Here is an 18,581-nt window from a genome sequence, read left to right as displayed (position 1 = left end):
TTAGTTGCCAGGAATGCTGACTTAAGTTTGAGCTCCAGATATCAGCAACCATGGTGACCTGACTGAGCAATGAGATTTATTCCTGAAAATTCTATGAAGAGCTTCAGCTTCAGAATGGTTTCCTGGGGGTCACAAGAGCACTTTCATTTGCCACACTGTTGAGCAAAAATGAAGTGATGGAGAGCATGATTCTATGGGCTCCATAAATTTTTGTGCTCTTCTCATTTTAATTTCACTTCATACCTCCCACCTAGAGTGCAATGTAATAAACTCCTTTCCAATGGGCTGGCATTACATGGAGGCAGAGTAGCTGCCCCCCAATGCACTGAATTACTCAGGAGAAGGAGTCTTCTGCAGACGGCCCTCCAGCCAGCATCCTTGGCCAGCCTGCAATGCACCCTTCTCTCCTCGCGCCTGTGTGTTCCCACCTTTTGAGTCACCACCTCATTTCCACAATGGGGATAATGGTCTTTCTCTCAGATGCTTGTGACCTCATGTATGTAAGTGTGGAGTGCACCATTTGAAAGTGAAGCTCCATATAAAAGTGTCCCATGACTTTAATGGTGGTATGGTTAGCACAATCACAGCCTGGATTGCAGACTCAAAAGTCATGGGTTCAGTTCTGCTGGGTTTGTGTGACAACTGTGCACATATGAGCAGAAGAAAACTTTCATCCAGCCTGGGCAATATATAGTGAGACCTTGTCTCTACAAAAAATATAAACAATTAGCCAAGTCTGGTGCTGCATGCCTGTAGTCCCAGCTACTGGACAAGATGAAGTGGGAGAATCCACTTGAGACCAGGAGGAGGAGGCTGCAGTGAGCCGAGATTGCACCACTGCACTCCAGCCTCTGCAACAGGAAAAGACCCTGTCCCGAAAAGAAAGAAAGAAAGAAAGAGAAAACATTCATCCAAAACAGACATAGTGTCAACCTTCATCAGTCTTACTGTGACTCAAGTCTGCCAGTACAGAGGAATTGGCTTACAACAAGACAATTGATTAACAATTCAAGAAGGGGCCAATATTAGTGTCATGTTAGTGCAATGGGCTGCTGAGATGACTGGCTGAGTTTTTCTTTCTGCAAGGATGTGATTTAATGAAGCTGTCAGAGTAGAGCATGCCATGTTGCCATGGAGTAATGTGTAGGTGGTACATGTGGAATTGTGTTTCAAATGCAGCCCTACTGTATATATGTATTTTTGAAGAATGGTTCTTTTTTGTTAGTTTGTTTTGGGATACTTTAGTATAATTCAAGATATCTGAGAGAAAAGGCCCATGATCATTTTGCTGTTTCTAAAATAAATTATTGGGCTCTGATTTCTTCTTTTAAAATCAAAATTAACTTGTTGAAATATTTAAATTACATAAATCATTCCCCACCCCTACCTCTTTTCTTGAATTGTGTTTGTAGTGCTTGCATTGTTATTTCCTTAGAAACAATTATTTATTCACTGACTTAATTCATTTTTATTTCTACTGTTTTTTTTTTTTTTTTTGTATTCCTTGTTTTCCTGTTATACAACTGGTTCAGATTATAGTTTTTTCTGTGTCTTGCTTTTTAGTGCTGTCACTTAAGAGTACATACAAATGCCAGTCATGGTGGCTCATGCCTGTAATCCCAGCACTTTGGGAGGCCAAGGCAATAGGATTGCTTGAGCCTAGAAGTTTGAGACCAACCAGGGTAACATAGGGAGACCCTGTCTCTACAAAAAATAAGAAAATTAGCTGGGTAGGGTGGTGCATGCCTCTGGGCCCAGCTACTCCGGAGGCTGAGGTGGGAGGATTGCTTGGGCCTGGGAGGTTTAGGCTGCAGGGAGCTGTCATCATGCCACTGCACTCCAGCCTGAGCAAGACAGTGAGACCTTATCTCAAAAAAAAAAAAAAAAAAAGTATATACAAGAGCAAGTTAGAAACACAGCTACATGAAACATTTTTCACAAAGTGAGTTTTCCTACATAAGGAGTTATATTTTGTTATTGAGCCTGGTATATGGAAATATGGTTAACAGATAATAAGAATGAAAAATGAGAACTTCCCCCCACTTTTCTCTGCCATTATATTGACCAATTTATCTCTGATTAGCTGCTCTATGTAAAAAGTAATGTCATGGCAGACAAAACTTGTTTCAGGCTTTGAAAGTGACGGCAGCAGCAGCAGCTGTCTTGTGCGGCTACCATCACGCCAGCTGCTGCAGGGCATGGGGAGGAGGCAGACAGCCCACTCACTTTCCCCCACAGCTTGCAGGGGGGAGCAGCACAACAGGGGAGCAGGGAGATCAGGCAGAGAGGGATCCCAATGTGCAGCTGGGGGCTCTTAGGGGCTGGGAGAAGGCGAAGCCCTGCCCTTGTTCCTATCTGCTTCGCAGCTGCAGCTGCCCAAACCAGTGGCTGCAGACTTAGATATTCCTGCACTCTTGGGAGCCCAGGAAGGCTCCCCTGCCCTTGCAGGCTTGGAAGTCCCTGCTCCTGCTGCGTGGCTTCTCCCTACTGTTGGCACCAGCTCTGATCTTGGAGCAAAGTCTGGCCAAGCCTGGGTGCCATGAATGGCAGGAGGCAGACAGATTCCTGGGTGGAAGGGGCCAGGGAGGGCCGGAAGCCTGCGGAAGGGGCTTCCAGATCCACCGACTGGAGTGGGGACTTGTGGTGCCTTTTCTGGACCTGCCCATGAACCAACTGGCACATGCTTCCTACCCTATGAGGTCCATAAACGCAACTCCCACCCCGCCCCCCAGCTCAGCCAGAGCAGAGCAGAGGACGAAGAGTCCCTAGAGGACCAGCTGCAGAGAAGAGCTGCCCTCTCTGTGGAGAGCTGGGAAGATGATGGGACGACCAGCTGCAGAGAGGAGCCACCCTATCTGCTGAGAGCTGAACACCCATTGGGAGGAGCCTCCTCTCTGCTGAGAGCTGCAGAGTTGATGGGACAACCTTCCTGTAGAAAGGAGCCACCCACTGTGGCTCTCCTCTGAGCTGTTCCAGCACTTAATAAAGCTCCTGTTGGTCCTGTTCACCCTTCATTTGTCTACATACCTCATTCTTCCTGGATTCTTCCTGGACGTAGGACAAGAACTTGGGCAAAGGTGCCACCGGACACTCCAAAGAAGCAGCAGCACCCCAAAGATCCCAAAACATAAGCCTATGTTGTTCTAATAGCGCAGACCAGGCATGCATTTCCATGTGGTATCTGAGTAGAACTTACCGTTCCATGAAAGCTGACTGGATAGAATGTGTAACTACCCTGTCCGTTTCAAGCCACGTGGTTGATAATGTTCATCTTGGCCAGGTGTTTTTATTGTAAGTCATTTCAAGTCCTTTTTGGAAACAGGGATGCCAATGAAATAAGTACACTAAATAAACAAGGATATATGGACAGATTTTTTTTTTTTCTTCTCAGAATCAGCACAGTACTAACCCTGAAGATGGAGAGTCATAGGTTTGAGGATCAGTATCAGGGGCATTCTGGATCACCTTTCAGAGTGGTAGTCCAAGCTAAAAGCCCAGTTCCACTGCACAGGGTACATGAGTCAACTGAGGCAATGTTTGGCTGAGAAGAAGAAAAATGACTCAAAAGCTAGTGTGGACACCTAAAGCCAGGATGATGTTCCAACAAGCTGATGATTTATAGAGCATTGGTGCAACCAGCCTTCTACCTCATGCAAAACCCAGAGAGTAGCCTCATATGGACCCTTTTGCTACTTTTTCGCTGGCTTCCACCACCAGCCACACTTAATTTTAAATTGGTGCAGTGGCTCACGACTGTAATCCCAGCACTTTGGGAGGCCGAGGCAGGTGGATCACCTGAGGTCAGGAGTTCGAGATCAGCCTGGCCAACATGGTGAAACCCTGTCTCTACTAAAAAAAAAAAAATTAGCTGGGCCTGGTGGTGCGTGCCTGTAATCCCAGCTACTCAGGAGGCTGAGGCAGGAGAATTGCTTGAAACTGGGAGGCGGAGGTTGCAGTGAGCCGAGAGCACCCCATTCATTACACTCCAGGCTGGGCAACAAGAGCAAGTCAGAAACACACATACACAAAACATTTTTTCACAAAGTGAGTTTTCCTACATAAGGAGTTATATTTTGTTATTGAGCCTGCTATAGGGAAATATGGTTAACAGATAATAAGATAATAATAAACTCCATCTCAAAATAAATAAATATAAATAAATAAATTGGTGAATGAGAATTTACTTAGAGTCCTCTGCATGAGTTTCTCCCCAATCTGCAAGTCTAACGGGGTAACTACCTCTGACTGCTTATGTTGGACTTCACTGTATATGTTTATGCATATGAAATATTGAGAGAAAGGCAGTGTGTTTTGATTGATAGGTGTTATTAGTCTGCTAGGATTGCTGGAACAAAGTACCATAAATAGGTTGCACCCAAGAATCTTCCAGAATCCTACTGGTGCTAACTCTCTATGGGTTGGTTATTGTCATTGTGTCTCCAAAAAATTCATGTTGATATCCTAACCCCAAGAAGCTTAGAATGTCAGCTTATTTGGATATAAGGTTGTTGCAGATGTAATTAGTTATGATGTGGTCATGCTGGAGTAGGGTGGGCCCTTAATTTCAATATGACTGGTGTTCCGATAAAATGGGAATATGTGGACACAGACGTGGCTCAAACAACAGAAATGTATCGTCTGACAGGTCTGGAGGCTAGAAGTCCACAATGAAGGTGTCTGCAGGGCCATGCTCCCGCTGAAGGCACTAAGGAATCATCTGTTCCAGGCTTCTCTCCCAACTTCTGGTAGTTCCTTGTCTTGCAGCAGCAAACTCCAGTCTTCACACAGCATTCTCCCTTTGTGTGCATCTGTATCCACATATTCCCATTTTATGAGAACACCAGTCGTATTGAATTTAAGGCCCACCCTACTCCAGCATGACCTCATCATAACTACATCTGCAACAACCTTACAGCCAAATAAGCTGACATTCTGAGGTTCTTGGGTTTAGGATGTCGACATGAATTTTGGGGGGAAAACAATGACAATAACCAGCCTACGGAGGGTTAGCACCAGTAGGATTCTGCAAGATTCTTGGGTGCAACCTTATTTTGCACAAAAGATCACTGGACAGTAGAGAACGTATTATTTTTGAAATTAAATTAAGTAAAGGATCTTCCCTTTAGATAACAATGAAGGCTCCTTTATGTTTACTCATGCCTTTCTTTTTCTTTCCTTTTTTTTCTTTTTTCTTTTTTTTTTTTTTTTTGAGACAGTCTCTGCTGCCCAGGCTAGGGTGCAGTGGTGCCATCTCAGCTCACTGCAACCTCTGCTGCCTCCCAGGTTCAAGCAATGCTCCTGCTTCAGCCTTCCAAGTAGCTGGGATTACAGGTGCTCGCCACCACACCAGGCTAATTTTTGTATTTTTAGTAGAGATGGGGTTTCACCATGTTGGCCAGGCTGGTCTTGAATTTCTGACCTCAAGTGATCTGCCCGCCTCAGCCTCCCAAAGTACTGGGATTACAGGCGTGAGTCACCGCGCCCGGCCTCCTCATGCCTTTCTCCCAATCCAGTGACCCCTCTCCTCCTCTCTGTCTCTCTGAATCTTCCCCATCATCTCAGCTCCAGCTCACCTTATTGTCATCAGGAAATCTTTGTTGTCATTGGCAGGGATCTTGCCCAACTCTGCACTTGTAATCTTCACCCCCAACCTCTAGCAATTTGGTCCATTCTGTCTCCTGATTTTTTTCTAGCTGATATTTAAAGCTTGTATACCACCATATGTTATCTATCATGCCATGCATTTACTAGGTTCCTGGCATTTATAAATTGAGCACTTCCTGGTTTTATTATAAAAAGGAACTCTAATACTTAGGCACATGAAACTTTCCCGCCTTAAGATTAATCACCTTAATTAATCTTAACAGTGGATATGTAGGCCAGGCACGGTGGCTCACACCTGGAATCCCAGCACTTTAGGAGGGCGAGACGGGTGGATCATGAGGTCAAGAGTTCGAGACCAGCCTGGCCAATATGGTGAAACCCGGTACAAAAATTAGCCGGGTGTTGTGACGTGTTCCTGTAGTCCCAGATACTTGGGAGACTGAGGCAGAAGAATCACTTGAACTTGGGAGGTGGAGGTTGCAGTAAGTCAAGATCGCGCCACTGTACTCCAGTCTGGTGACAGAGCAAGAGTCCATCTCAAAAAAAAAAAAAAAAGAAAAAAGAAAAAAAAGTGGATGTGTGAATGTGTTGGGGTGGAGTTGAGGAGTGAGGTGGCAACGAGTCTGTTAATCACTGAGTACTCAGCTGACTATTCATTGTCCAAAAAGCAAACCAGCTGCCATTTTCCACTTTGATAACATAAGCAAATGGCTGAGAATGTATATGCAATCATGTATTCGGGAATTTGAGAGTTTCCAGGGACATCAGACTCTATTGGGCCTGTCTCTGTAACAAGGTTATGTGCTCCTTGAAGGCGAGAAACTTTTTCTTTATTTCTTAAAGCCCAGCATAATTCTGGGGGCAGAGGCATGCTTATTAATGTATTACATTAGCATTAGTGAAGCCAGAGACTTCCTGAATGTAAATAAAGTAAATAAAGAGAAATATGGCCAGGCGCAGTGACTCACACCTGAAATCTCAGCACTTTGGGAGTCTGAGACAGGCAGACACTGGAGATCAGGAGTTTGAGATCAGCCTGGCCAACATGGTGAAACCCTGTCTCTACTAAAAATAGAAAAATTAGCCAGGCATGGTGGGGGCGCCATTAATCCCAGCTACTCAGGAGGCTGAGGCAGGAGAAGCGCTTGAACCCGGGAGGCAGAGGTTACAGTGAGCCAAGATCACGCCACTGCACTCCAGTCTGGGCAACAGAGTGAGACTGTCTCAAAATAGAAAAAAAGAAAAATGTGTTCTTACTGTAATAGACTCAGTAAATATTTTGCAAGTAAACATAAATTTACTATAATTACCAAGTGGAGTTTGCCATTTTAATTTTGAATAGTATGTACTATGGTTTGAATACGCCCTCCAAAATTCATGCTGAAATTTAAGTGCCATTATGACAGGTTTTTTGTGTTTTGTTTTGTTTTTGTTTTTTGAGATAGGGTTTCACTCTTATCACCCAGGCTGGAGGTCTTGGCTAACCGCATCCTCTGCCTCCCGGGTCAAGTGATTCTCCTGTCTCAGCCTCCCACGTAGCTGGGATTACAGGTGCATGCCGCCACACCTGACTAGTTTTTGTATTTTTAATAGAGACAGGGTTTCACCATGTTGCTCATGCTGGTCTCAAACTCCTGACCTCAGGCAATCCACCTGCTTCGGCCTCCTAAAGTGCTGAGATTACAGGCGTGAGCCACCGTGCCCAGCCTGTGACAAGTTTAAGAGGTGGGACTGTTAAGAGGTGTTTAGGCCATGAGGGCTCTGCCCTCATGAATAGATTAATGTTGTTGTTGTAGGAGCAGGTTTGGTATAAAAGCAAGTTTGGCCCTCTCTTGCCCTCACCCTCTCTTGCCCTTCTGCCTTCCGCCATGGGATCATGCAGCACTAAAGTCTTCACCAGATGTCAGCATCATGCACTTGGACTTCCAGCACTCCAGAACTGTGAGCCAAATAAACTTCTTTTCCTTATAAATTACCGAGCCTGTGGCATTCTGTTAAAGCAACACAAAATGGACTACATATGTGACATATGCTTTTAAATGTTATAAAAATTGCAACCATATATTAACCTTTCTAAAACATTGAAAGTAATATTTCTTTAGAGTAAATGAAAACTTACACATTTAAAAAAATGGATGAGACTTCTGAGGTATATAATATAAAAGTATATAGGCCTGAAATAGGAAGGCAAAATAAATTAAATATCTTAATTGGAAAATTGATATTTAACTATATTTGCCCCCCTATGACTTATAGTAGTCTAGACATTATACTTTTCTATCTAGTGTGCTGAAATATGTCTTGATGATAAATTCAACTAATTACTACACGTATTATCTTGTATTTTTGCAGTTAGTTGAATGAACAGGTTTAGTTAACATTAGTCATAGAACTCCAGGCCATGGTATGATTAAATAATATTGAATTTATAATTCATTCTAAATATGAGTTTTATATTTAAATTTCTGTTATCACATAGAATAAAATAATTCATTGTAATTCTTTCTGCAAGCTTTTAAAGAAATTATATGAAGTAAGACTGCCGCCTGCTGGTCACGATGTGTTACTTCACTCACATTTCAAACTTGTTTTTCACTATAGCAGAGGATGTGATAAATACAAAGCGATGCAACATACAGACTTTTGAGATGTCCTAGATTGTCACAAATTATTGATGCTTGAACGTTCTAACAATTATAATTCCCACAAGCTTTTCGTGTTTGTCCTTCCCTCTTGGTGACCATTGATAACAAATCTCTGGCTGCATATTTCTGAGTCTTTGAAATGTACAATTTAGGGGCTAAGTTGCATTTACACTACTTTCTCTTAAGCAGTGTGAGCTAAGCAACCATCTGTAGGTGAGAGATCTCTTAAGTGTTGCTGAACCTGCTGCATAACTGCATTCCTTTACCTTACCTTTTTCTGACAACATCTCACAAACATATTGGCAATGCTGCTTGTCCTCTTCTGGAACCCCAGCGTAAAGATATCCCCCACTCCTCTCACTGGCTCTGAGCCCAGCCCCAAGGTCACCCATCACTCAGGCGATCCTCAGCTCATCCCTAAGATGACACAGTCTTGTATCATGACTCTAGGGCAGCAGTTCCCAACCTTTTTGGCACCAGGGACTGGTTTTGTGGAAGACAATTTTTCCACGAACCGGGGTTGGGGGGATGGTTTGGGGATGATTCAAGTGCATTACATTTATTGTGAACTTTATTTCTATTTTTATTACATTGTAATATATAATGAAAGATTAAACAAGTCACCATAATGTAGAATCTGGGAGCCCTGAGCTTGTTTTCCTGCAACTTGATGGTTCCACCTGGGGGAGAGGAGACAGTGACAGATCATCCGGTATTAGATTCTCATAAGGAGTGTGCAACCTACATCCCTTGTATGTGCAGTTACAATAGGGTTCATGCTTCTATGAGAATCTAATGCCCCTGCTGATCTGACAGGAGGCGGAGCTGAGGAGGTAATGTGAGTGATGGGGAGTGACTGTAAATACAGATGAAGCTCACCTCCTGCTGTGCGGCCCAGTTCCTAATGGGCCATGGACTGGGGGTTGGGCAGCCCTACTCTAGGGGAGAGATAACCTGAGTTTGAAGGCCTGCTCTACCCCTGGCTACCTCAATTACTCATTTTGGTTGTGATGAGCATGCAATCCTTTTATAATAAGTAAAAAAATAAGTTGTTATAAACATCCTTCCCAAAATGCTTCAACCACCAACCTGCCCTGACCTGAGGCTGATGCTGAGTTCCAAGGGGCTCAGGTCTAAGAAAGGAAGTGCAGATGCAAGTTCTTGGGTGTCAGTTTCAGTTCCCACACAGTGCTCCACCTTCTCCTTATTCCCAAGAATACCAAATTACGGACATCCTGTCTGCTCTCCCCAGACTTACTGAGCATGTTGAAATTAAATTGTACCCTGACAACTTGAAAATCCTTTTCATGATTAAAACAAATATTTACGGAACACTTTCCAGGTAGCAAGAACTTGCTAAATACTGCATTTAAAAAGATGAATGTGCTTTCCAAATGCTTAATTTGCATCATGAACACCGCTTATTCAGGATGGCCAAGAGAGACCCAGCCAGCAGAGGTATCTATCAACTCTATTGAGGAAAAAAAGGCAAACATGAGAAATTTCAGGCATGGGAAATTTGTAAGACCAAGAAAGGTAAAAAGGAAATCTTGATAAATTCAAATGTGACATTATGTAACAGCCAGGAAAGTTACTTTGTTGTTGGGATTAAAATAGTTAAGAGATTTTTGTGAACTTCTGGACAGGGGCTCTTTTCCTGGTCTTGTATTTCCAGCACCTCTCAGAGTAGCTGCATATAGTTAGCACTTAATTAACATTTATTGAACTAATTGCCTCACTTGCTCTTGCTTACTGAAACAGTCATAATCATTATCCCCTTCATCTAGCAAATACAAAGTTAGGCGGAATGCGCACAGACTAAGTAAGAAACAGACAAGTGAAGCTGGAGAAGCTTCAAATGTTTGGAGGACGCCCGGGGCATTTCTCCCCAGGCTCCAGATGAATTCTGTGGTGCTAAGGGTGATGCAGGAAACTCGGAGTCCCTGGGATTGCAAAGTCTGTCTGCCAAGGAAGGAGGTCTTCAAAGTACACGAGAAAGGAAAACGAGAATAAAAAATGGATTTGGCAATAAAGATGAGGGAGAAAGTCATGCTTCACATCTCGGTGACCCTTTTAACTGCTGATAATAGACATGTATAGCAGAGTCTTCTAAGGCTCACAAATAACAACAATGACGCTATGTGCTTTGCATGCATTGCCTAAGTTAATGTTCAAAACAACTGGAAGCAGATTTGCCCCATTTTACAAATGAGGAGGAAACCGAGGTTCTGGGAGGTTGCTAGCTGGTTGGTTCAAGAGGCCTAGATTTCTGCGTATCTCGGCTTTCAACATGCCTTTCTCACTAAGCTTAATTATTTCTAGCTTTTGATTTAAAGTGAGAGACTTGAGATTCTTCCTTTCAATTAAACACTTAGAGGCTATTGTAAGAGTCCTTTTTTTTTTTTTTTTTTTTTTTTTGAGGCAGGGTCTGGCCCTGTCACCCAGGCTAGAGTGTGGTGGCACGATCTTGGCTCACTGCAGCCGCCACTTCCTGGGCTCAGGTGATTCTTTCTTTTCAGCCTCCCAAGTAGCTGGGACTACAGGTGTGCACCAGGATGCTAGTTAATTTTTGTAGTTTTTGTAGAGACAGGGTTTCTCCATGTTGCCCAGGCTGGTCTTGAACTTCTGGACTCAAGTGATCTGCCTGCCTCAGCATCTTAAAGTGCTGGGATTACAGGCTATTGTAGGTTTGTTTATTTATTTATTTATTTATTTACTGAGATGGAGTCTCACTGTGTCGCCCAGGTTGGAGTGCAGTGGCGCAATCTCAGCTCACTGCAACCTCCACCTCCCAGGTTCAAGCAATTCTCCTGCCTCAGCCTCCCAAGTAGCTGGAATTACAGGCATGTGCCACCATGCCTGGCTAGGTGTATTGTTTTGTTTTTGTTTTGTATTTTTAGGAGTGATTTGTATTTTTAGGAGAGACGAGGTTTCACCATGTTGGCCAGGCTGGTCTCGAACTCCTGGCCTCCAGTGATCCACCTGCCTTAGCCTCCCAAAGTGCTAGGATTACAGGCGTGAGCCACTCTGCCCGGCTGGTATTGTAGGATTCTTTTATTTTTATTTATTCATTTATTTTTGAGACAAGAGTCTCACTCTGTCGCTCAGGCTGGAGTGCAGTGGCACGATCTTGGCTCACTGCAAGCTCCGCCTCCCGGGTTGACGCCATTCTCCTGCCTCAGCCTCCCAAGTAGCTGGGACTACAGGTGCCCGCCACCATGCCCAGCTAATTTCTTGTATTGTTTTTAGTAGAGACGGGGTTTCACTGTGTTGGCCAGGATGGTCTTGATCTCCTGACCTCATGATCCATCCGCCTCAGCCTCCCAAAGTGCTGGGATTACAGGCATGAGCCATTACGCCCAGCCTATTGTAGGATTCTTAATTGGCCTAATTTCAATATTGTTGCATCTCAGAAAATAGGGAGTCCTGAGGAGATGGGGAAATGGCTGGTATATGAAACAGAACTCACACAACATTTATTGAAGTTTGCTATCTTACAGGGGCACAGTTCGTGGCAACCCCAAAAATTACAATAGTAATGTCAAAGATAATTATCAAACAAAATAACATACATAATAATAATTAAAAAGTGAAATATTGTGAGAATTACCCAAATGAGACACAGAGACAGAAAGTGAAGGCATGTGGTTGGAAAAATGGCGCTGATGCTGAAGGTTGCCACCAACTTTCCCTTTGTAAGAAATGCAATCTCTGCAAAGTGTTATAAACTGAAGCTCAATAAAGTGAGGCAGGCCTGCACACTCCTTGTTTCCTCTCCTGCTGCCATGCTGGTCTCCTGCCTGTTCCTGGGCTGCTGAATTGAGGAGGCTCAAACTTGCTTTATGACCTTGCTCTTCCCTCAGCCACTGCTTGTCTAACATGAGTCTTTGCTCACCTTCTCACTTTCTCAAAGAGGACTGAGTTACCTCCCAACTGAACACTGCAACATGCCCCTCCCCTGCACTCCCAGACCCTCTTCTTTACCCTCTCCAACCCATCATGGTTACACTTCTAACATGCTATGCAATGCACTTATTTATTATGCTTATTCCTTTTTATTATTTTTTTTGAGACAGAGTCTTGCTCTGTTGCCCAGGCTGAAGTGCAGCGGCCCGATCTTGGCTCACTGTGAGGTGACAATGGCTAGCAGCCCTCACTCTCAGCACCTCCTCGGCCTGGGCGTCCACTCTGGTGGTGCTTGAAAAGCCCTTCAGCCCACCATCACACTGTGGGAGCCCCTCTCTGGGCTGGCTGAGCCGGCTACCTCTGGTTGCCGGGAGGTGTGGAGGGAGAGGCTCCGACGGGAACCAAGACTGCGCACGGAGCTTACAATCCAACACAAGTTCCGGCGGGCCCAGGGGAGGGCTCCGAGGGCCCTGCACTCAGAGCCGCCTGCGGCCCTGGGCAGTGAGGGGCTTAGCACCTGGGCCAGCAGCTGCAGAGGGTGCGTAGGGTCCCCCAGCACTGCTGGCCCTCACGCACTGCACTCGAATTCTCACCAGGCCTCAGCCGCCTCTCCAGGGGGCAGGGCTCGGGACCTGCAGCCCACCATGTCAAGCCACCACCTCTGCGAGGGGACACAACTGCAACCTCTGCTTCCTGGGTTCGAGCAACTCTCCTGCCTCGGCGTCTGGAGTACGTGGGACTACAGGTGCTCCAGCTAATTTTTCTATTTTTAGTAGAGGTGGGGTTTCACCATATTGGCCAGGCTGGTTTTGAACTCCTGACCTCAAGTGATCCCCCCCCTTGGCCTCTCAAAGTGCTAGGATTACAAGCGTGAGGCACTGAGCCTGGCCTAGGATGCTTATTACTTATGGACTTTCCCCATACTTGAATGTAAGCTCCATGATAACAAGGACTTATTCACTGATAGGTCAAACACTCTGAACGACTCCTGGCAATGTGGGCATCCATACACACAGTTTGAATAAACATACCTTTTTGTTAGCAAATAAAAATGGGATTGCATGATACAAACTGCTTTACAAAGACTCTTTGGCCTCATGTTTTGAATGTGTTCTTATGTCAATAGACATACTGTGTCCGGAATTGGTGGGTTCTTGGTCTTGCTGACTTCAAGAATGAAGCTGCAAACCCTCGTGGTGAGTGTTACAGTTCTCAAAGATGGTAGTCCAGAGTTTCTTCCTTCAGATGTTCAGATGTGTCTGTAGTTTCTTCCTTCCGGTGGGTTCGTGGTTTTGCTGACTTCACGAGTGAAGCTGCAGACCCTCCCAGTGAGTGTTACAGTTCTTAAAGGCAGTACGTCTGGAGTTGTTGGTGCTTCCCAGTGGGTTCATGGTCTTGCTGGCTTCATGAGTGAAACTGCAGACCTTCCTGGTGAGTGTTACAGCTCATAAAGGTGGCATAGAGCCAAAGAGTGAGAAGCAGCAAGATTTATTGTAAAGAGCTAAAGTACAGAGCTTCCAAGGTGTGGAAGGCGACCGGAGCGGGTTGCCCCTGACTGGCTCGGGCAGCCTGCTTTTATTCCCTTATCTGACCCCACCCACATCCTGCTGACTGGTCCATTTTACAGAAAACTGATTGGTCAGTTTTGACAAAGAGTGCTGATTGGTGCGTTTACAATCCCTGAGCTAGATACAGAGTGCTGATTGGTGCATTTACAATCCTCTAGCTAGACACAAAGGTTCTCCAAGTCCCCACCAGATTAGCTAGACACAGAGCATGATTGGTGTGTTTACAAACCTTGAGCTAGACACAGAGTTCTAGACAGAAAAGTTCTCCAAGTCCCCACTAGGTTAGCTAGATACAGAGTACTGATTGGTATATTTACAAACCCTGAGCTAGACACAGAGTGCTGATTGGTGTATTTAGGATCCCTTAGCTAGACATAAAAGTTCTCCAAGTCCTCACTAGATTCAGGAGCCCAGCTGGCTTCACCTAATGGATCCCGCACCTGGGCTGCCGCGGAGCTGCCTGCTAGTCCCGAGCCCCACCTGAACTCCTCAGCCCTTGGGCAGTTGATGGGACTGGGCGCCACGGAGCAGGGAGCGACACCTGTCAGGGAGGCTCGGGTCTGAGGAAGCCCACCGCGGAGGGGGCTGCTCGGACATGGGGGGCTGCAGGTCCAGAGCCCTGCCCCTCCAGAAGGTGGCTGAGGCCCCACGAGAATTTGAGAGTGGTGCATGCGAGCTGGCAGTGCTGGGGGACCTGGCGCACCCTCTGCAGCTGCTGGCCCAGGTGCTAAGCCCCTCACTACCCAGGGCCGCCAGCCGCTCTGAGTGGGGGGTCTGCCAAGCCTGTGCCAGGGCTTGCTGGAACTTGCGCTGGACTGTGAGCTCTGCATGCAGCCCCAGTTCCCGCCTGCGCCTCTCCTTCCACACCTCCCCACAAGCTGAGGGAGCCAGCTCCAGCCTCAGCCAGCCCAGAGAGGGGCTCCCACAGTGCAGTGGCTGGCTGAAGGGCTCCTCAAGAGCCACCAGAGTGGACACCAAGGCTGAGGAGGAGCCGAGAGTGAGGGCTGCTAGCATGTTGTCACCTCTCAATACAATTCAAATACTTTTTCTATCCACATCATGGGCTACTGTATACCAGTTTTCATCAGTTAATGTTTAATTAATCAAACAATTAATTTGTTTTCATGGTAACCTTTTTTCAAAACAGCTTTATTGAGATGTAATTCACATACCATAAAATCCACCCATTTAAAATGTACAATTTGCCTGTGATCCCAGCACTTTGGGAGGCCGAGGCTGGTGGATCACCTGGGGTGAGGAGTTCAAGACCAGCCTGGTCAACATGGCAAAATCCCGTCTTTACTAACAATGCAAAAAAAAAAAAAAAAAATTATCTGCGCGTGGTAGTGAGTGCCTCTAATCCAGCCATTCAGGAGGCTGAGGCAGGAGAATTGCTTGAACCTGGGAGGCAGAGGTTGTGGTTAGCCGAGATCGTGCCACTGCACTCCAGCCTGGGTAACAAGAGTGAAACTCCATCTCAAAGAAATTAAAAAAAAAATAATAAAGTGTACAATTCCATGAACACATATCTACTGAGAGCAAGACATCTGCACTGCAATCGGCTCTGAGGTTACAGCTGTGAAGATACACAGTTCTTGCCCTCACAGAGATTATGGTCTGTGGGGAGAAGGGAACAGGCAGAAATGAACAAATACTCGCACAAATAATTACTTCTTATTGTTGTAAGTGCTACACAGGAAAAGAGACTGCGTGTCCTATGTGTAATTAACAGAAGACCTTAACTAGTCTTAGGGCCCAGGGCAGGGTCCTACCAGGAAGTGGAATTTCCTCTGAGCCCTGTAGGATGAGTAGGAGTCAGGCACGCGAAGGGAGAATGGCTGGCAGGGGGACTGGAAGGTTGTTGTGGATGGATATGTAGGTTAATTATTTCACTAATAAATGCTGTAATGAAGGGCCTTAAATTATTTGCCTAAGGCAAATCCCTAGAACTGATATTGCTAGGTCAAGATGTACGCAGATCCATCCTCCCTTACTCTCTTTTTTTCTTTTTGCTTAAACCTTTCCTACATATTACATTCCTGGAAGGGTGGTGGTTTAGGTGTCTAGGGAATTCCAAGTCCCCTGCTGTTTTGCTGCTTCCTTCTCAAGATGATTCAGACAGGATTCCAGGAGCCTTGGAAAATAAGACCCTATGGGAAATCTTTGCAAACTGAGGCTGGCAGGTAGCTGCAATGCCTCAAGTATAAAGAGCATCACAAACACTGAACATTGAAATCAGGTTCCAGTGGATCTGAAGTGTAGTGAGAAATCTTCTTCTCCTTCTCCTCCTCCTCCTCCATCTGAAGTGGAGTGAGAAATCTCCTCCTCCTCTTCCTCTTCCTCCTCCTCCTCCTTTTCCTCCTCCTCCTCCCCTCCTGCCCCTCCTCCTCCTCCTGCCCCTCCTCCTCCTCCTTCTTCCAGTCTCACTTTGGAGTGCAGTGCTGCGATCTCAATCTTGGCTCACTGCAACCTCTGCTTCCTGGGTTCAAGCAATCCTCTCACCTCAGCCTCCTGTGTTGCTGGGACCACAGGTGTGCACCGCCACACCCAGCTAATTTTTGTTTTTGTTTTTTGGTAGAAAAGGGTTTTCCCATGCTGGCCAGAGAGCTCAAGTGATCGCCTGCTTTGGCCTCCCAAAGTGCTGGGATTACAGGCATGAGACACCACACCCTGCCTATTTTCTCTTTACTTAGTTTCTTTCTTAAATGGAAAGTCATTGAAGAACTCTATTAGGTTCTAATTTTGATTGCCTTTTCAGTGACTCTGATGAACACATTATTGTAGTATCTGGGCAGTCTAGCTATTTAAATACTAAGTGGTACTGAAATTATGACCATTTTGCAGGTTAGTACTGAAAATTTCAATTTCAGTTCTAAATTCCAAATAAAAAAAGGCACGAAGTCATTTACAAGAAGCACATGAAATAAAATGGAAATTAAAAAATCTGAAAGCAGGAATAAGGAAAGAAAAAGCAAATTGGTCAAATCATACTAAAAAGAGAAATAAGATGAGTTACATATTCAAATTATATGAGAGGAGGAGGCATGTAATACTTATTTTACCTTAATTTCACTGAGTGGCCTTTTTATGTTCAGTTTTTCTTGAAAAAAAAATAGTTTTGCTTCTCTCCTCAGACACCTTTGTGAGTTGCCCTTCACTTTAGTTAGGTCTTGCCTTAAATGCAATGACATCAGAGTTCTTTCCTGATCACACTAGTTAAAATAGAGCATCTGTCCCCAGAATCCTACATGGTCTTCCAGCTTCTACCTTTGTTCTTTCTGATCCATTCTCTGTGCTGGAGTCAGAGTGCTCTTTTAAAACCCAAGTCAGCCCATGCTGTTCTGCTGTTTATTTATTTAGAGATGTCATTCAGGCTGGAGAGCAGTGGCTTGATCTCTGCTCACTGCAACCTCAGCCTCTTGGGTTCAAGTGATTCTCCTGCCTCAGCCTCCCAAGTAGCTGGGACTACAGGCATGCACCACCATGCCTGGCTAATTTTTTTTTTTTTTTTTTTTTTGTACTTTTAGTAGAGACAGCATTTCAGTATGTTGGGCAGGCTGGTCTTGAACTCCTGACCTTGTGATCTGCCCGCCTCGGCCTCTCAAAGTGCTGGGATTACAGGCGTAAACCACCGTGCCTGGCCTGTTCTGCTGTTTAAAGCCCTCCAATGGCTTCCAATTTCTATTAGAATAATTCGGACACTCACATGGCCTGTAAGGCCTTACCTAGTCTGGCCACCATCTCACTCCTATCTCTGACTTTTCTTTTACCACTTTCCTGTTGTTGTGAGCTGAATTGTGTCACCCTACCTCCCAAATTCATGTTTTGCGGTCCTAACCCCCAATACCTCAGAATGTGACCTTATTTGGAAATAAGGTTGTTGCAGATGTAATTAGTTAAGATGAGGTCATACTGGAGTAGGATGGGTCCTCTAATCCATTATGATTGGTATCCTTGTAAAAAGGGGAAATTTGGACACAGACACACACTCAGGGAGAATGCCTCATGAAGACTGGAGTGATGCTGCCACAAGCCACGGAAATACCAAACCTAGGAGATGGCCTGGAATGGATCCTTCCCTACACCTTCAGAGGGAGCATGGCCCTGCAGGCACCTTGATCCTGGACTTCAACATTCCAGAATGGTGAGACAAGAAATTTCTGTTAAGCCACTCAGTTTGTGGTACTTTGTTACAGCAACTCAAGTGAACGAATACACCTCTGTTTGCTCTTTAGCATTCTGGACTCCTATGGTTCCTCAAACAGGCCAGATGCAGTTCCTCCTCAGGGGTTCTGCATTGCAAGTTCAGGCCACCTGGTGTCTTTGCACAAGTATTTGCACGGCCCACTCCCTTGCTGCTCTCTGCTCAAATGCCACTTGGTCTGGGGGTCTTCTCTGGGCCCTCTATTAAAAACAGCACCCGGGCTGGGCACGGTGGCTCACACCTGTAATCCCAGCACTTTGGGAGGCCAAGGTGGGTGGATCATGAGGTCAAGAGGTCGAGACCATCCTGGCCAACATGGTGAAACCCTGTCTCTACTAAAAATATAAAAATTAGCTGGGCATGGTGGCGGATGCCTGTAGTCTGAGCTACTCGGGAGGCTGAGGCATGAGGATTGCTTGAACCTGGGAGGTGGAGGTTGCAGTGAGCCAAGATCGCACCACTGCACTCCAGCCTGGCAACAGAGCGAGACTCCGTCTCCAAACAAACAAAAAACAAAAACAGCACCCCTGCTCTTTCATGCTCTATCCCTTTACCCTGTATTATTTTTTTCTGTAGCACTTAACATATTTAAAGTACTTTAATAAATTTTACTGTCATCTCTCACCAATCCCTTACCCCAAATATAAGCTCCAT

This window comes from Macaca nemestrina, chromosome 3 (genome assembly GCF_043159975.1).
Source record: "Macaca nemestrina isolate mMacNem1 chromosome 3, mMacNem.hap1, whole genome shotgun sequence".
NCBI lineage: Eukaryota > Metazoa > Chordata > Mammalia > Primates > Cercopithecidae > Macaca > Macaca nemestrina.
This window is presented reverse-complemented; position numbering follows the sequence as displayed.